At 40.7% G+C, this 21331-nt stretch overlaps 1 pseudogene; it reads right to left on the bottom strand.

Moving 5' to 3' along the window:
• The window catches only part of LOC127619454 (trafficking protein particle complex subunit 9-like), a 108680-nt pseudogene extending 87349 nt beyond the window's left edge, over positions 1–21331 (bottom strand).

The following is a 21331-nucleotide window of genomic DNA, read 5'->3' as shown; positions in this document are numbered from 1 at the left end:
GGAGTTCAGTGCCTTGCTCAAGGACACAATGGTGGTGGCTGTGGGGATCGAACCAGCGACCTTCTGATTACCAGTTATGTGCTTTAGCCCACTACGCCACCACCACTCCACAGAATTCATGGCGCCAATGCGCTAACACACTGTACACGCCATAATATGCGCCATTCGTTAATACATCTTTTGTATCCTGCATAAGAAAGAAAGTCATATGTGTTGAACCACATGAGGGTGAGTAAATGATGACAAAATGTTCATTTTGGGGTTAACTATGCATTTAAATGTATAAGTGCAAAACTTCTGCTGAATTCATAAGAGGTGAATACGTACAAAAAACTAAATACGGATTATTATAAATGATTTGCATAATACACATCCAAATCACCAAATCACCCACCTAAAATGGGACTTCGAAGGAATTATGAATTACCCAAATGTCACTCCAAACATGTATGACTTTCTTACTTTCGAGTAACACAAAAGAACAAATGTTTATGTGACAGTGCGGAGGGCGGGGCCGGGTGGTGATTCTGCACACCCGGTCCCTTATCAGGGTAAGTAAGCCTCCGAGAGGGATAAAAGCTGACTGCGGATGGTGGTGTGAGATAGAGGGATCGATTACCGGCGGCCGCCAACTGGCTGGGGAGAGTGTAAAGGAGTTCAATGGAAAGGAGGAAGCGAGAACCGGCTTGACAATATAAATAATATTTTAATGAAAAACTTGAACAAATGACACAAATACAGACACATGGCGGACAGCTGCCCGTAAGCGATCTATCTCTCGCACCACCATCCGCAGTCGGCCTTTATCCCTCTCGGAGGCTTAATTAGCCTGATAAGGGACCGGGTGTGCAGAATCACCACCCAGTCCCGCCCTGTCACATTTTAAAAGTAAAAGTAGTCAATACAACTCGTGCACTATTATACAAGTTTTCTGAAACAATTTGACCGTGATAAAGTTAAATTAAGTTGTTATTCACTATCAAAACGGTCATCAACTCCCGCAAACAACGCACAAATCAAACATGCAGACACGACAATAACATCAAATGAGGTTTAATGTTACTTGCGTGCTGCTATATTTGATTTCTATGAGAAATTGATAAATTATTTAATTAATTTGACAATGAATAACAACCTAAACGTTGAGCTTTTCATCACAAAAACTGATCGTATGCCTTGAGAAGACTTGGAATATTATGCATGAGTCGTTTAGACCTAATTTACAGCAGCACCATCTTTAATCTTTGAAAGACAACAAGGTTGTAAGGAATACATTTACAGTCATTGTTTAAAGAGTTGAAAGTACAGTTGTTTAAAGTGCTTTTGGATCGTTCTGTTGAAGAGACTTTGAAAAAGTCTTTCCAAGAAGTTTTAGTAGACAAAAAACTGTGATTTAGGAGCTTTTTGACAGCTTTACAGCGCATGTTAATGAAGAGACAGTAAGTAAAAACTCTGACTACCACCCCTGGAGTTCGCTAGGTCGAATCCCAGGGCATGCTGAGTGACTCCAGCCAGGTCTCCTAAGCAACCAAATTGGCCCGGTTGCTAGGGAGGGTAGAGTCACACGGGGTAACCTCCTCATGATCGCTATATTGTGATTCGCTCTCGGTGGGGTGTGTGGCGAGTTGTGCGTGGATGCCGTGGTGGATGGCGTGAAACCTCCGCATTTGCTATGTCTCCGCGGTAACGCGCTCAACAAGCCACGTGTTAAAATGCGTGGACTGACGGACTCAGACACGGAGGCAACTGATATTTGTCCTCCGCCACACGGATTGAGGCGAGTCACTATGCCACCACGAGGACTTAGATGGGCATTGGGCATTCCAAATTGGGAGAAAATGTTATAAATAAATAAAAAAGATGGTGCAACTGTAAATGAGGTCTATCAACTAGTTTTACTGTGGTTTTATGGTGTTTTTTAGTAGCACCTCCATTAGTTATTTAACAAAAGTTTTTGCATCCGTCTGCAATGTTTTTCCAATTGTTTTTCACTGTAAACATGCACAACAGCTAACTGCGCTCGTTTAGCGCCCGATTCACCTAAAGAATTATGCAGATCAGGCAACGGCTTGAAAACACCATCACGCATGATGCATCTGCATATTTGGCAGGTTATAACACTATAACACTCTTAAACATCATTTGATTAATTACTGCTGAAATGATCGCTTGAAAATGTTCACAAATGTTCTATTGCAAATAAAATTCATTTTCTGGCCTACATTCATTTGCCGCTAATATCGCGATGTAAATTGAGCAGGGCAAATTGCGCTGAATTTTGTGAATGAAGTGCAATCTTTAATGAGCCTAATTTACATAGAAAGGATGCATGTTTACGCATAAAGGAATGACAGTGACTTCATTTAAATATTGAAGACGCAGCTCAATTTCAGCACTGATTGTGCCCGCTAAACGTGATTGCTGGTGGCTAGTGAATAAAATGCAGGTATTTGCACTGAAACACCACACGCAAAAATGGCGCAACAGTTTAGTGAATCTGCCCCTTTGTGTTCCATGGAAGAAAGAAAGTCATACTTGTTTGGACCAACATGAGGGTGAGTAAATAACAGAATTTGCATTATTGGGTGAACTTTCCCTTTAACAAGCTTATGCTCTAAATTGAAGATTAGTTTGTGCTTGTTCATTAGACAGCTATGTTCATCTGAATCTTCCACAGTCTCATTCAAACTCCATATGCCCAGATTTATTCATGAAATTACCCAAAACAGATCACATGATGCATTCGCCTGAATAAGAGTGGTTCCGTTAGCTCTCAGAGGAGAGACGGGAGCAGAAATGGGTTTTATCAGAACACAGGGAGCCATTGTTACCTTGACACGGTGTTGAAAACAGTTCGACCAATCCCAGAGCTCAGTCGAGGGGACTCTGGATTTGTTCTGTCTGCTTGGAAATGATAAGCTTGGCAGAGCTCAATACCCAAGAGCTGGAGGCCCCATTGAGTGTGAGTGTGTGCGTGCGCGCGCGCGTGTGTGTGTGTGTGTGTAGGCAGACAGGATTACAACAAACCACTGTGGACGCTGTGATGTGAACCATGGCTGAACTACAAAAAAAAAGAACATCATTCTCTTTTCAGAGCCACAATAAACTTACACACGTATACATAAAAGTACACTTACACTAAAACAATGTTGGAGAGTAACTAACTACGAGATGCAACACTACTAATTTAACAAAAAAAATATTTTCAGTGCTGCAAGTCTCAGTAGGGCTGTGTTGAATGAGTATAAATTCAGTGCAATGGTAGAAATGCGTCACCTGGTACATAACATGCTATACCGTACATATATATATATATATATGCAGTAGATATTTACAGTATACTACGGTATGGTAGATATTATTTAGAAACAGTGAAATATAAAAATATGAAGCATGTCCCAAACAAGTCAAAACAAAGATGAAATTGTTTTTAAGGCTCGCTGTTTACATTGTTAAAAAAAAAAAAAAAAAGTTATGAAAAACATAAAATAATCGAATGAGATGAAGTACTATTTATTTGTAAAATATATAATTCACAGGATTATCATAAAAAATCATTATCGTTAAAATTACTCATACTGTGATATAATATTGTAGAGCGGAGGAGGGCAGCGAGCCGGGCTGGAACGACGCACGCCGGTCCCCAATCAGCCTGATGAGGCGTGTGAGGGATAGAGGTGATTGGGGACCAAGCGTGCGTCCTTCAAGCCCGGCCCCGCCCTCCTCCACTCTACAAATATTTAGTCATACCGTCCACACCTAGCGTGACATTAGTTTTATTTAACTTGTATGTTCAAGTTTGATGCTGTCACTATAATTAATATCACCATTGCTTTTATTCCACACAAACAATGAAAAAATGAAAAAAAGGGGACCTATTATGCAAAATTAACTTGTACATGGTGTTTGTACATAAATGTAAGTCGGCAGTGTGTGTACACAACCACCCTACATTGTTAAAATCCACCCACTCCTCTTTCTTATATTTCTATTCATCAAAAACAGTGTGTCAAAATGAACGGTTTTCATTTCAGCTCTAAAGTGATGTCAGGTTAGAGCAGGCCACACCCACGACTTGCAATTGTAGGTATTAAAAGGCCATGACTCATATAGGGACCTATAAGACTTATATGTTGCTTGTTTAGTATTATCAGTCTGGTCAAACAAACTTCATTTTGGGGGCCTGGGTAGCTCAGCTAGTAAAGACGCAGACTACCACCCCTAGAGTCGTGAGTTTGAATACAGGGCGTGATGAGTGACTCCAGCCAGGTCTCCTAAGCAACCAAATTGGCCCGGTTACTAGGGAGGGTAGAGTTGCATGGGGTATCCTCCTTGTGGTCACCATAATGTGCTTGTAACTCTCGGTGGGGCGTGGCGAGTTGTGCGTGGATGCCACAGAGTATAGTGTGATGCTTCTGCATGCACTATGTCTCCGGTAACGCGCTCAACAAGCCACGTGATAAGATGCGTGGATTGACGGTCTCAGACGCGGAGGCAACTGAGAATCGTCCTCCGCCACCCAGATTGAGGCGAGTCACTATGCCACCACGAGGACTTAGAGCGCATTGGGAATTGGGCGTTACAAATTGGGGAGAAAATCACAAAAAAGAAAGAAAGAAAAAGCGTTATAATGAGCAGTCAGATGGTCATTTTCACAATATAAACACCAACAGGAGGTTGAATTCAGCTGTTTCTGGATACTTTTTCTTTGCACGTAATAGCATAATTTCAACTCAACAAATAATTATTTCATGCCCATTTAATTATTTATTTGTATAATCTATATTCAGCAGGTCATCATCTCAAAATCAATCTCAGAGCGATACAAGACTCCTCTGCCCCACATACGTCGGCGTTTATTATGCAAAATCATGACAATCATAATCGACATCCCAGACGTTTTCTTAACAAGCCATTTTTCGAGCTTAATTCAAATTGTGTTGTGAATGTTAAAGTACATCTAGATCATAAATCAAGCTCTAGTTCAAAAAATAAATAATTTCGCGACCATATCCACTTTAAGGAAGAAAATATAATGTGACAGAAAGGCCAAACGCAGTCTTGCTTTGTTTGTACAAACAGCATCTTTCGGTGCTCAAAACGGTCCGAGGCATCATCAATTTTACAATTCTAAATTACATCATTCAGTTACAAAACTCATCCATCAGGCTACTAGCAAAGCTGTCAAACGAGAGAAAGAATTAGAGAAAGAGAACGAGTAGGAGAGAGAGGTGACGCTGATCCGTGCTGCTCTTGAAGAATGTGGGTGTCGTTCTGGAATGATTGTGTGGATTTATCACTTCACGCAGTTCTGCCACTCACACCATTTCACTCTCATCTGTCAATTTTACACTCACCTTACACTCAATTCATGTAAATCCATGCTAAGCATTATGGGGAGAAAGTGTGTCTGCAAAGAGAAACTACAAATGGCAGCGTTTCTCCTGTCGGATGCTTTTATATACAAAAACAGGAGGCAACCATCTGCAAGCACGTAGAGCGAACCAGGAAACGCTGGTTGAACTATTCACACTATCTATCCCTCTCTCTGTGCATGTGAGGAGTTATTGGTGGTGTGTATAAGGCACATAAGCATTATGAGGAGATAACAGCCGCTGAACTCTCAACCTGAGACACACTGTCAGCGTACACCCACTCTGTGATGGAGGACACGCCTCCACTTGAATCGTGATGCCGTACTATCGCCGATCCAGAAGATGGGTATGACAACTGAACAGTGCTGGCAGAGGGTCACCTGAAAGACAATTGTGACTCATCACTGCTGCCATATCTCAAGCATAGATTAAATTACTGTAATGTCACCCAGCAGGCAACCATGATTCCAGGTTGTCCAGAGCAGCAGCTTTTAATGGTGATATGAGCAGCGCTGCATTTTATATTTATCTATTGAGCATTACATAATGTAAATGTAAACACGTTTGTTAATATTAATAAAGATGGTTAAAAAGGGATATCTATGGTTTATAGTAAAGACATATATTTGGGTTCTTTTTAAACTATCGACAAAACCAGTTTTAACATTATTAAAAAGGCCTGCACAATTTAGTCAAACATGAAACAAGTTGATAAATACACATCCTTGCGTTTAACACAATTCTAAGGCCTGAGAAATGTGGCATATAAAAATGAAAACTGCCATCAGACATGCATATTACTCAATATGCATTGCAAATAGCTGATTTAGATCAAGTTCCACATCTCTTACTGTATTCAAAATAAACGCAAAGTCATATTTTAGTAGTATTATATAACGTGTATTAACATATCCTTTCACAAACAGCCAGTATGTGCTGTGGTGGTGGATGCGGAGTGTCGTTTGTCCCGTTAAAGGGACAGTTCACCCAAAAATGTAAATGCTCCCATCGTTTACTCACCTTCATGCCATGCCAGATGTGTAAGACTTTCTTTCTTCTGCTGAACACAACAGAAAGGATATTAACACGCATCAATGAAAATGGAGTCGCCTCATCTTTGATGGACACACATTACACGGAGAAAACACTCAAGCACTTTTCATCAAAACAAGGCGATTTTAAAGGTAATCCAGTACTTAAAATTATAAAAGCTAAATTCAAGCACTTTAAGGACCTTCTGTGAACCCTGTAAACAGTGTATAAAAAAGCACAGTAGGATTAAAAAATAAAGCGAAAGAGAGATTATGATGTTTGACAGGTCATTGGAGCACCTGTGGCTCAGGTGGTAGAGCGGGTCGGCTGCCAATCACTGGGATGGCGGTGCGATTCCCGGCCACACAACTCCACATGCCGAAGTGTCCTTGGGCAAGACACTGAACCCCAAGTTGCTCCCAATGGCTGGCTAGCACCTTGCATGGCAGCTCAGCCGCCATTGGTGTATGAGTGTGAGTATGAATGGGTGAATGGTACACAGTGTAAAGTGCTTTGGTAACCTCAAAGGTTAAAAAAAAAGAGTGCTATATAAGTGCAGACCATTTACCATTTAATTTATGATCACAATGTTGGAAATTTTGAAATATCGAGTTATGATATGATTCGTAATTCCTTTGGTTTTTATATCGAAATGCAATACATCGTCCCATCCCTAGTACGACACATGCTCACTACGACTGCTATGTGATACTCTTAAATGCAGCATGCGCCGACGATGAGCAGAGATGCGGACTGTCCTCATGTCACGCTTACTGTGTACGAGACATACTGGCACGCAAAAAACTGAAGTATACTTTGGACTTGGCGCTTAAATGCAAACTCAAACAGTACGCGACAAAGGGGTCTGTGGGATCAAGACGCAATTTCATGACGCTGTAGTATTTCCCAAAACTGTCTTACCGCATTCCTAAAAGTATGTACTTTCCCATCATTAGTGAAGTACATTACATTTGTGTGATGAACAGATTGAAATGCAAGTAAGTTTTTTTATTCAAATCTTCCCCTCCACCAAAGCTCTCAAATTTCCTTTGTGTTTGTGTATGTTCAAATATGGTTTCTCACATGTCTGGTAATGCAAAATAAGTTTAAAATAAAATTAAAAAAGCTATATTGAGATTTGACATGTTTAGCGAATAACGGCTTAAATTTGTGGCCTGTTCCTCACACAAACTATCGTTCAACTTCAGAAGAATTGCAATATAGCGCATGAGTCCTATGGACTTCTTTTTCTGTACTTGTTTTTCCTTTTTGGAGCTTGACGGCCCCTTTTCACTGATTTCATTTCAAGGACAAGCGCAAGGTCATCATTGTGCCAAATTTGTGTTCCAACAAAGAAAGTCATACGAGTTTGGAATAACATAGAGGGGAGTAAATGATGATAAAATTCTAATTTTTGGATGAACAATCTTTAACACAAACACCACACCATAAAACATTGGACTATTTACAAACACCTGCTGTCCATTTAGCTGCCAATTATCAAGACAGCCAATTCATTCCCTCTACAACCAGAGACCGTTCAAAATATCAATGTCGTAGTTTAGGGCTCAAAACGGCTGTTGCGAACAGGCTGTTTAGAGTGTCTGGGAACTGGTTTACAGTACTCAGGGGTCTGCTGTGGTTCTGCGTTCGGGATCTGTGTGTTAACTGACTATCTGGATCCCTGCACACAATGGTCGGGCTAAACCCAATCAATCAGCAGTTGATGATATATTCTCTCTCTCCTACTCCGTTCTCTCAGTGTAATTGAGAGTTGAGCAAGCAAGCTCCCAGGCCAATTAAAAACCTATTTTCTCTTCTCTCTCGGCAGTCTCGGGTGTCTCTATTGACCTAAGTCCTCTTCACTCTTTCCGTTAAAGCTTCAGTAAGCCCAGAGTCACCCACAGCATGAGCTGGCACACACCCAGTCTACAAGCCAGTCTTTTAGAGCGGTCACTTCTGACTGAAATGCAATGCTTTGTTTGAAGTAAACACAGAAATATTTACGATATATTCAGAAATCAATATTCTACTTCAGTTTGAATCATTTCGACTGAGCACGGGAAAGCGGAGTCAATATTTAGACAACCTTCTTTAATCTTGTTTTAAGATAAAATCATGCAATCTAAAATTAAAGCTCACCCAAAAATGTAAATTCTCTCATAATTTACTCACCCTCAAGCTATCCCAGATGTGCATGACTTTCTTTCTTCTGCTGAACTCAAACAAAGATCTTTAGAAGATATCTCAGCTCTGTAGGTCCTCACAATGCAAGTGAATGGGTTCCAAAATTGTTAAAGTCTAAAAAGCATATAAAGGCAGCATAAAAATAATCTATAAGACTCCAGTGGTTTAATCCATGTCTTCGGAAGTATATGATGTGAGTGAGAAACAGATCAACTTTTTGTTTAAACCAATTTATTACAACCAATTTGTTAAAACCAATCCCCACTTTCATTTTCACATTCTTCTTTTGTTTTTGGCACTTCACATTCTTCATGCTTATTGCCATCTACTGGGCAGGGAGGATAATTTATAGTAAAAAAAAGGACTTCAATATTGATCCGTTTCTCACCCACACCGATCATATCACTTCTGAAGATATTAATTCAACCACTGGAGTTGTGTGGATAACTTTTACACTGCCTTTATGTGCTTTTTGGACTCATTCACTTGCATTGTAAGGACCTACAGAGCTGAAATATTTGTGCTCAGCAGCAGAAGGAAATTCATATGCATCTGGGATGACATGAGGGTGAGTAAATGCTGTGAGAATGTATTACTTTATGTACAAAGTCTTACACACTTACTGTGCAATTACACACAATATAATATTTCATTTAAATAAAACAATACAATGTAATCAAGGCCATGTGGGAAGGGATTAGGACATTAAACTAGATTAGGGCATTTTCTGATGAAAAAGTGGTGCTATCCCATGCAAAACGTGCCACCATAATGCTTGGGTGTTGTAGGTGGTTGTCAGGGCGTTGCTATGAGATTCCTAAGGGGCTGTTTTAATTTAACTTAATTTCTATTTTAAATGTAATTTCTTTGTAAAGATCAGCTAGATGCAGGTTTTTGACCGTTGTGCCGCATCTCACTGTTTTTTCATCGTCTTTTAAGTCCTCGTGGTGGCGTAGTGACTCACCTCAATCCGGGTGGTGGAGGACGGATCCCGGCTGCCTCCACGTCTGAGACCATCAACCCACTTATCACGTGGCTTGTCGAGCGCGTTGCCACGGAGACATAGCGTGTGTGGAGGCTTCACGCCATCCACCGCAGCATCCATGCTCAACTCGCCACACACCCCACCGAGAAAACTCCAGGGGTGATAGCCAGCATCTTTACCACTGAGCTGACGTTGTGGGGACAATTTGTCAGCCCTCATGAGGAAAAAAAAATAAATAAATTTCTGTGAGGGTTAGGTTTAGGGGTTGTGTTAGGGTTAGGGGACAGAATATAAAGTTTGTACAGTATAAAAACCATTATGTCTATGGAAAGTCCCCATAAAACATGGAAACACAACGTGTGTGAGTGCGTGCGTGCGTGCTTGCGTGCGAGAGAGAGTGAGTGAGTCGGCCAGAAGGTTGAGAGCCTCTCATATGAAAACAGAATATGGTTAAGGACCCTTAAACGATGCAACTCGGACTCTGACATCTCCATTCAGGGTCATTTTTTTTTCTCTGCATTGTTTTCCAACACAAAGAGCTGACAGAATATATATATCACCCTGAGAAGAGCACTTGAAAGCACAACACTTTTCTCTAAGCATACAAAGAGGACAAGGTTACTTCTACATCACCTCGTTAGACTGCAAATAAACCAAATCCAATTGAAGAATCAGAGTTAAAGAAATACGATCAATTCAAATAATTCATATTCCGCCATCATTGTCTTGCAAAAGAGAGCACTGAAATAAACAACAGTTTGAGAGGACAAGAAGACAATAAAGCACCTTAATAGCATGCATTAATAAAAAACAAAAGGCATTAACTTAATTAAGAGTAAACAACAAAGAGAGGGAAATGATGTCATTATCAAGGTTCAAAAACCTTGAGAAATGTGCATGCACATCACTCGTACCATAATGTATGCAAGGTGTATTTCACTTCCAGACTTGCGCACTCACTACTTGTTCGTTCATTGTTTGTCTTTAATTGAGGACACGGAGGTAAAGAATGCGTCTAAATTTTAAAATAGCCCCTTTTTAGGCTGAAAGAAAGCTGCAATGTGGACCAGACATTATTCTGATAGTCACAAGATTGGCTAACCGGGACTTAGTAAGTGCTAAGTGCTTGCATTCCAGACAAAGAAAAACAAAGACAACATTTGATATGTGTGTTACCTTTGCTGAAGTCTTTAGGGTCAATAGAGAGGCTGTATCCTGGCAGTGTCTCCAGCAGAAGTTTGTAATAGGCCTTCCAGCCTGGCTCAGGGATGGTGGGGGCGACACACCGGCTTGCATGGCAGCAAAACGCTTGAAGAACGCTGATTTACGGTGGAAGCCGATGAGCTCGTAGAGCTCCGAGAGAACACTGTAGCGCTGGATCTTCTCCTCTTCTGAGAGCTAATCACAGATAAACATATGTTGAAAAATCATTTAAGCTTAAAAAGCTGCTCTGAATTTCAAAACAAAGTCTACAGTTCTTTAAAAACAATTGACATTTTATTCAAATAAAATCTACAGAATTCTCTGAAATGGATGCGTTATATTAAACTGAGAATATTATTGTACATTCTTATTGTCAACTGAAACCATCACTGGCTTTCAAACCAGGGGATGTGTAGACCTTTGTAAATGAAAAGTATTGCAATTCTGGCATTCTACATGGGCTTTCCAAGCTGTTAAGAAACCTAAAGATAATAGGTTAAAATCATGCAAGGGATGACCAATTAACTATCATCAGTTTTCCCTTGATCATAGCACTTAATGTTAAGGTTAAGCACTTCCCGCTAGAGGAATTGTCCCTGTAATAAGTGTATTTTATATTGCTTTGCATCTGCCAAATGACAACTTTACTAGTGCAAAGCTGAACCATTAAGCACGTTTGAGTGTTTGAAGGATGGAAGCACTCACCTGGCCCAGGTTGATGTAAACAGCATTCTGCTGGAATTCTGACACGTCCATGGCTCGCTTCTGAATTGCCAAAACTCTGACAGCCTTAATGCAGGCTTCCAGCTCAATCACTCCAGCACTCTTATACTGAGAGAAGGACAAAAAGACATTTTAGGTTATATAAAAAGTTTATTCAACTTTATATAAAGTACAGTGGCAAGAAGAGTATGTGAACCGTTTGGAATTAAATGCATTTATTAATACATTTGTTTTAAAATCTAGTTAGATAGTTACCTATGTAACAATAAAGGACAAACACAATCTGTTTTAACTAATAACGCACAAATTATTGTATTGTTCTTGTACATATTAAATACATGATTCAAACAAATTGTCAATAAATGGAAACAATTTAGTACTGTGGCTACTCTCCCTAGAAGTGGCCATCCAGCCAAGATGACTCAAAGGGCACACTGCAGAATGCTCAGTGAGGTAAAAAAAATCTAGTGACAGCTAAATACTTGAAGGAATCATTGGAACTAGTTAACATCTCAGTTCATGAGTGTGCTATATGGAAAACATTAAACATGCATGGTGTTCATGGCAGGACACCACGAAGGAAGCCACTGCTTTCCATCGAAAACATTAAACATGCATGGTGTTCATGGCAGGACACCACGAAGGAAGCCACTGCTTTCCATCGAAAACATTAAACATGCATGGTGTTCATGGCAGGAAACCACGAAGGAAGCCACTGCTTTCCATCGAAAACATTTAACATGCATGGTGTTCATGGCAGGACACCACGAAGGAAGCCACTTCTTTCCAACGAAAACATTAAACATGCATGGTGTTCATGGCAGGACACCACGAAGGAAGCCACTGCTTTCCATCGAAAACATTAAACATGCATGGTGTTCATGGCAGGAAACCACGAAGGAAGCCACTGCTTTCCATCGAAAACATTAAACATGCATGGTGTTCATGGCAGGACACCACGAAGGAAGCCACTTCTTTCCAACGAAAACATTAAACATGCATGGTGTTCATGGCAGGACACCACGAAGGAAGCCACTTCTTTCCATCGAAAACATTAAACATGCATGGTGTTCATGGCAGGACACCACGAAGGAAGCCACTGCTTTCCATCAAAAACATTAAACATGCATGGTGTTCATGGCAGGAAACCACGAAGGAAGCCACTGCTTTCCATCGAAAACATTAAACATGCATGGTGTTCATGGCAGGACACCACGAAGGAAGCCACTTCTTTCCAACGAAAACATTAAACATGCATGGTGTTCATGGCAGGACACCACGAAGGAAGCCACTGCTTTCCATCGAAAACATTAAACATGCATGGTGTTCATGGCAGGACACCACGAAGGAAGCCACTGCTTTCCATCGAAACATTAAACATGCATGGTGTTCATGGCAGGACACCACGAAGGAAGCCACTGCTTTCCATCGAAAACATTAAACATGCATGGTGTTCATGGCAGGACACCACGAAGGAAGCCACTGCTTTCCATCGAAAACATTAAACATGCATGGTGTTCATGGCAGGACACCACGAAGGAAGCCACTGCTTTCCATCAAAAACATTAAACATGCATGGTGTTCATGGCAGGACACCACGAAGGAAGCCACTGCTTTCCATCGAAAACATTAAACATGCATGGTGTTCATGGCAGGACACCACGAAGGAAGCCACTTCTTTCCATCGAAAACATTAAACATGCATGGTGTTCATGGCAGGACACCACGAAGGAAGCCACTGCTTTCCATCGAAAACATTAAACATGCATGGTGTTCATGGCAGGACACCACGAAGCGAAGCCACTGCTTTCCATCGAAACATTAAACATGCATGGTGTTCATGGCAGGACACCACGAAGGAAGCCACTGCTTTCCATCGAAAACATTAAACATGCATGGTGTTCATGGCAGGACACCACGAAGGAAGCCACTGCTTTCCATCGAAAACATTAAACATGCATGGTGTTCATGGCAGGACACCACAAAAGAAGCCACTGCTTTCCATCGAAAACATTAAACATGCATGGTGTTCATGGCAGGACACCACGAAGGAAGCCACTGCTTTCCATCGAAAACATTAAACATGCACGGTGTTCATGGCAGGACACCACGAAGGAAGCCACTGCTTTCCAACGAAACATTAAACATGCATGGTGTTCATGGTAGGACACCATGAAGGAAGCCACTGCTTTCCAACGAAACATTAAACATGCATGGTGTTCATGGCAGGACACCACGAAGGAAGCCACTGCTTTCCAACGAAAACATTAAACATGCACGGTGTTCATGGCAGGACACCACGAAGGAAGCCACTGCTTTCCAACGAAACATTAAACATGCATGGTGTTCATGGTAGGACACTATGAAGGAAGCCACTGCTTTCCAACGAAACATTAAACATGCATGGTGTTCATGGTAGGACACCATGAAGGAAGCCACTTCTTTCCAATGAAAACATTAAACATGCATGGTGTTCATGGTAGGACACCATGAAGGAAGCCACTGCTTTCCCATGCATTTTGTGCACACTGACTATACTAAGGTTGAATTGTTTGGGAATAACTTGCAGCATTACCATTTACCAACTTGCAGCATTACGTATGCCATAAAAATGTCATCACATACCAACATGAAAACATCATCCCAGTGGTGAAGTACGGTGCAGAGAGCATCATAATTTAGGGCTGCTTTGCTGCTTCGGGGCCTGGACTGCTTGCCATCAGAGGGAAAAGTTAATTCCCATATTTATCAAGATTTCCTAAAGGATAACGTCAGTGTGGCTGTGCACCAGCTGAAACTCAGTAGAAGATGAGTGATGCAGCAGGACAATGACCATAAACATCAAAGTAATGGCTTCAAAAAAAGAAAATCCACCTTTTGGAGTAGCCCAGTGAGAGCCCAGACCTTAACCCAATAGAGATGCAGTGGAATGACCTCAAGAATCCAAGGGTTCACTTAATTTTTCTATCACACTGTGTATGTTTAATGGGATGTATTCAATGAAGACTAGAAAGATTATAATTGTTAGTGTTGTTAACTTAAGCACATTGTGTTTGTCTATACTTGTGACTTTAATGAAGATATCACCATGTTTTTTGACCAATTAATGCAGAAAACCAGCTAATTCTCTAGGGTTCACATAATTTTTCTGTGGTGTGTGTCTTGTATGACTTGCAGGATCATACAAGTACTTTATTTAAAGGCATGTCTTCAGTCTAGTACAGATAAAAAAACACATCCTGATCCCAACACAAACACTCACCTTAACCTTTATACGAAATGTTACTATTGTTACTGTTATATCCACATCAAAGGGCAACATCTACCAATATCTCTACATTGATAACCAAACCAGCATGATATAAACAATATCATTTTATCTACAGTATATATAAATGGATAGTTCAAAGTTCAAGGTACAATCCAAAAAAAACTAAAGGTTGATTCCTGTAGTTTTCAATTAATGGTTCCCATAGTTCATCTGCTACTCCACAGTCATGGGTTTGGCTCAGGTGGTAGAGCGGGTCGGCCACTAATCGCAGGGTTGGTGGTTCGATTCCCGTCCCACACGACTCCACATGCCACATGTCCTTGGGCAAGACACTGAACCCCAAGTTGCTCCCAATGGCAGGTTAGCGCCTTACATGTATGTCATTGGTGTATGAATGTGTGTGCGTGAATGGGTGAATGAGACGCAGTGTAAAGTGCTTTAAATACCGCTAAGGTTAAAAAGGCGCTATATAAGTGCAGACCAGAGTTGCGTCTGACTAATGCAGAAATGTAAATCTAAACAAAATTAATAGACATTTCGATCATGCTGCTATGTGTATTTAAGGTTGATTCAGGGGTAACATTATATTTGCTTATACTTGCAAATATTGGGGTACACCTCTAAAATATAAAGAAATAAAATATCTGAGGGTCAGAGAAAGGACTTCACAGATCCATCTCACTTGTACAGAAATGTCCATTTATTCTTGATATGTCATCATATTTGAAAATCAAAGCTCAGCACTGGACAGTGGCAAGCTCTGCACCGTCCCAATCTATAAACTTGAGGACATAGTGTCCCCTGGTGGCTACTAGCAGAACAGCTGATGTGGCAGATATGAGCCCTTGAAATCAATGAGACAAAGAGACTGTATGAGCAGCTCCATTCACAATTCTGGAGTCAAATGCTTTGACTCATACATAAAACAAATGCCAGGAAGAGTGATTTACAATACACCCAACAAAAATATATTTCCATCTTGATTATAGGCCATCTCTGGGGGCTTAGATTGAATTCTGGAACATTATGAATGTGCCTTAGCTACCTTGCCATAGTATGAGATGGCCTCCTTGTATTTCTCAATGATATCCTCCAAAAACTCCTGAGTTTTTGGGTCGTCCAATCTCAGTACTTGTGGCTGCACTGATCCCATTGGTCGTCAGAGCAACTGAACAGGAAGCAGGAAGAGGAGAGAGAAACTGGACAATGATTAATTGAGGCTACTTAGGAAGGAAGGATGGAAGGATGCAAGAAAGAAAAGGAAGGAAGGAAAAAAGGTAAGGGAGGATGGAAGTTAAGAGATAGGAAAGAAGCAAAAAAGGAAAAAGGGAAACGATAGGAAGGCTGGAAGGAAGAAATAAATGCAGGATACGGGAAAGAAAAAAATAAGAAGGAATGAAAAAATTGGAAGGAAGGAACATTGAAAGGAAGGAAGGGAAAAGGGAATTGAAAAACAAAAATGAAGGAGGGAAAAGGAAAGGAAGGGAGAGAGAAAAGGAGAAAGTAAGGGATGAGTGGGTGGAAGAAAAGAAGGATGGAAGAAATGAAGGAAAAAGTAAAGGAAGGGGAAGGAAAAAACATAGGAAGGTAGGAAAAAAAGAAAGGGGAAAGATAGAAAGGAGGGGGAAAGGAAAGGAGGGAGGTAGTGTGCAAGGAAGGGAGACAAAAGGATAAAAGGAAGAATGGAATCGAAAAACATAGGAAGGAAAAAGGAAAAGTAAAGGAAGGAAAAAGATAGGAATGAAAAAGGAAAGTAAGTAAAGAGTAAAGGATGGAAGGAAGGAAAAAAGGAAAGCAAGGAAGTAAGGAAAAAGGAAATGAGTAAAGAAAGGAAAGGAGTAAAGGAAGGAAAGAAGGAGTAAAGGAAAGAAGGAAGGAACATAGGAAGGAAAAAGATAGGAATGAAAAAGGAAAGGAAAGAGTAAAGAAAGGAAAGTAAGGAGTAAAGGAAGGAAAGAAGGAGTAAAGGAAAGAAGGAAGGAACAAAGGAAAGCAAGGAAATAAGGAAAAAGGAAAGTAAGGAGTAAAGGAAGGAAGGAAGGAAAAAGGATAGGAAGGGAGACGAAAGGAAAAGAAGGAAGCAACAAAGAACGGAAGGAAGGAAAATAGATTGGAGGGAAAGATAGGAAGGAAGAAAGAAGGGAATGAAAAAAGCAAAGTAAGCAAGGAACAAAGGATAGAAGGAAGGGAAAAGATAGGAAGGAAATTCTGTACTCTGCATGCTATTGTAAAACTTGTTGGTGCATAGGCCCTAACACAGTAACACTCTACAATTAAAGACATGTGACAGTCATAAAGGGTTCAGATTTTTCCAGCTGGCTGAAACATAAATCACACACTCAAGATATTTACAGACAAATTGAAATTGAATTGGCCCTAAAGGCATTCACTTTCTTAATAAATGTTTGTTTTCATCATTCATCAAAATGTAAAAACCTTCTCAACCTCTGAAACAACTTTTCTTTCACTGCATGGTTGAAAAAACATGAATATTAACCATTAATACCAGCTAAATCCATTGCAAATGCCAATTTCATGTCTTTAAAGAAAAGGGATATAAGGGCAGTATTCCCGTGTCTGTGTCATTTTTAAATCATCTATGACATAAACAGTGCTTTGGCAAAAGATTTCTGAACAAAGTGCCATTTCAAAGAACTGCTGCTTTTACCATGTCAGACCAACATAGATTCATTAATTAAAGATCGCAAAACAATGTGGGTCTGGGTAGCTCAGCGAGTATTGACGCTGACTACCACCCCTGGAGTTGTGAGTTCGAATCCAGGGTGTGCTGAGTGACTCCATCCAGGTCTCCTAAGTAACCAAATTGGCCCGGTTGCTATGAAGGATAGAGTCACATGGTGTAACCTCCTCGTCGTCGCGATTAGTGGTTTTCGCTCTCAATGGGGCGTGTGGTAAGTTGTGCGTGGATCGTGGAGAGTAGCATGAGTCTCCACATGCTGCGAGTCTCCGCGGTGTCATGCATAATGAGTCACGTGCAAAGACGCACAGATTGAAGGTCTCAGAAGCGGAGGCAACTGAGACTTATCCTCCACCACCCGGATTGAGGCGAGTAACCGCACCACCATAAGAACATACTAAGTAGTGGGAATTGGGCTTTCCAAATTGGGAGAAAAGGGGATAAAAAAAAAAAAAAAAGGTTTGCAAAACAATAATCATAGAAATGTGACTGGTTTACACAAGGCTCTACCACTCAGCACTGCCATCTGGTGGTATACATAGGCAAAATTGTCTGTGTGAACAATCAAACGCAATGTAGGGTGCAATCTGTGTTGCAATTTGCAAAAGCTGCCAAATCAATCAATACACTTTGCACAGAAGTCACAAAACAATTGATTAGATATTCTAACAGCTAAAAATCATGCACATGTCAGCACATATGTGTGTTCTAACCACACAGAAGATCCCTTCACAGGGCACTATGAAGGGTTCACAATCCATGCTGTTTAAAACTAGCAAGACTTGTAAACAAGATGTGATGTCTTTGGTTGTGGGCTGGTTACATTTTAACCAGGTCAGTTAAATGCTCATTCGCTTCAGTATTGAGATCAGTTCTCATTTTCCCAAGCTGAACACCTGTATGTGTATGTGTGTGGCTTTACCGGGCTGCGGTGTAAACTAAAGCCTATTAAACATAAGCCAACTTCCTGTTTAAGCAGGAAATTTGTCAACCAACCAATGAAAATTGGAAGGAGGGGAAAAGAAAAGAAAGGAAGGAAGAAAGACATGTGGTGCTTCTCATTTCCTAAATTTTGCTTCCTCATTTCCTCACTCCTCCGTCATCGAGCCCCTGACCCCGGATCAAAGTCTGCCATCATGAAGAACGTATCTATCGAGGACCGAGAAAGCTTCCCAAAGACGCTTGAGCGAGGAAACACAGGAGTTCCTATGCAGACGACTTTTTGGTCGAAGTTCATTCAGAAATATTACGTTTCATCATGAAAATATACATTTATAAAGTTTCAACAATATAATGGAAAGTGCTCCGATGTAATGCACCGGCACAGAGACGGCAGAGTCAGCAGGGAGCAGGACATTCCATTTTACAAAAACATCTTCCTTTGATTCCTTCCATCCTTTCCTCGTTTCCTAAGTGGGTGGAGCAAGGAAACGAGAAAAGGAAGCAAGGAAAGGAAACGAGGATGCACAATTTCAGAAATGAGAAGCACCCTCAATGTATGGTGTTCATACGAGAACGGAGAACAGCTTTTACACCAACCAAATAATCCAAACTCAGACTTAATGGACTAAGGTCTATTGCATTTTGAGAAACAGTTTGGTTCGATAAAATAAGGGACTCTATAGACGTGTAATCACACTCACCAGGTCTGTCTCTCTTTCCGGCGTCTGCAGCAGATGAGATTCCAGGTTTGCGAGCTCCACTCTTTCCTGTTGTGCCTCATAGGTAATGGAAGATGACAGATGCAGAGAACAAACTCTCCAGAGCGGCTGAGGAATAAAACAAATGCCATTTCCTTTTTATTCAAGCCTGTACATTATATGTGAGAACAGCAGATCTTCGGAAAATAATGAAAGATAAATATGTGACTGTGAACGTCAAAACAAAGACGGTCTTAAAGGGATAGTTCACCCAAAAATGAAAAGTCTGTCATCATTTACTCACCCTCATAAAACCGGACAACTTTCTGTTCAAACGTTAGCCTCTGTAACCATTTCAATACATCTTATTTTCCTCCATACAATGAAACTCAATGGTGACCGAGTCTAACATCGTGCTAACATCTTCTTTAGTGTCCCATAGACGAAAGAAAACGTGAATAAAAGATGACAGAATTTACATTTTTCAGTGAACTATCCCCGAGGGCGTAGATTTGGCTTGAACATTGGGGGGTTGCTGCGTGAAGCATTTGTTTCCATTGGAACATGTTTCCATTGATCATGGTTTAAATAATGGGGGGATTGTACTTGCTTGTTTCACTATCTCTTTATTTAGTCAAACAATTACTGTCTTACCACCTAGCCAGAGGAAGTCGTTGACGGATCGCAGCAGCTTCGCAGCCATGTGATAATGGACGAGAGCGTCCTGTAACATGCCCGCCTGCAAACTCAGATCGCCCACGTGCTTCCTCATGCGGCCCTGACAGTGTTTCTTATAGTGCCTGAGGAAGAGGAGCAGTGATCTTCATCAGACATTCACATTAAGATCAACAATCGCTGCTTACGCATAGAGCTCAGAAAGGCTGGAGGTGTGGAGTGGAGGAATAGATGCAGTGCAAAGGGAAAACACAGACAAAACTGGAAGGTTTTTCACTCCAGGACGATAAATGGTGGATGCTGCACACTGGTGGTGGTTGAGGAGATTCCCCCTATACTATGTAAAGCGCTTTGAGTGCCTAGAAAGCGCTATATAAATGCAAGGAATTATTATTATTATTATTATTAAATATGGACTCTACGAAATCCTCCACCCGTTTCTCCACGTCAGGACAGTCGTCGTAGCTGGGGTACACATTAGTCCTCTGCTGTTTGGCCACCTCACCCTGCATCCCGAACACCAGCAGCCATGAGTCATACAGCGTGGAGCCGAACAATTCCTTCTGTCCGTGAAAACGGTCCTACGTCTGCGGCCACTCTTTGGCCGCGGTGCAGCTGGTCACGGCGATGAGACCCTTGACTTTGCGGTGGGTTTGAAAGTCCCCCCCATACATTGTTCTCAGGGGGGTAATGGTGAACTGGTCCCCATGGGCTGGACCACCACCAGAACAGTCTGATGGTCCTCAGCACACTGCATGTAGTCTGGGACACTCATGTTTGCAGACAGAAACTCTAGAGAGAAGAAACAATCCACAAAACAAAATACTCTTACTTTATGCCACTTTTGCATTTATGCATTTGGCAGATTTGTGTGTTCATCAAGTGCATCCCTAAAGTTTGCAACATTTTTCCTTGAGATTAATTTGACAGCTATCTCCAATCAAATCTAGATATGCAAAAGTAACCCAAAAAAAAAACCACTGACAATATTTTAAATAAAATTATGATTGAAATTTAAAACTCTAATTAAAACTTGATTACTCACTGGAGATAGTCTCTATGACTCCCAGAAATACAGTAGGTGTGTAATCTTCACTGACACACACTATCCTGAATAGTTCAATGTTAAATAACACAACACATGCATAATTAAAAATTGGCATTAATTCATATTTCATCAAAACTTATAATAAACACACCAAATATTTTAGTCCATATTACTGTGAGCAGAGCAAGATCATATTTAAATCCACATCCCTGTCATTAGATAAAATAATATAACGCTTTTGTTCATTTAAAATGATATATAAAATATAAGTTTATTTGGGGGCGTGTTTGAATGAAACATTATTAAAAAATATCAGCTGATGTCAATGTGACACTAAGAAGCCCCATTAAAAAACGATACAAAACATAAACGGTGAGATTTATTCAAATTTTATATCAAATGATAAATGCATGTATTTAAAAGTAAAATGTTTATGATTTTACTCACGGACTGTCAAAAACTAACACTCTTCTTGTCAACACAGCTGCAGCTTC

The sequence above is a fragment of the Xyrauchen texanus genome, chromosome 26 (assembly GCF_025860055.1).
Source record: "Xyrauchen texanus isolate HMW12.3.18 chromosome 26, RBS_HiC_50CHRs, whole genome shotgun sequence".
Lineage (NCBI taxonomy): Eukaryota > Metazoa > Chordata > Actinopteri > Cypriniformes > Catostomidae > Xyrauchen > Xyrauchen texanus.
This window is presented reverse-complemented; position numbering and strand designations above follow the sequence as displayed.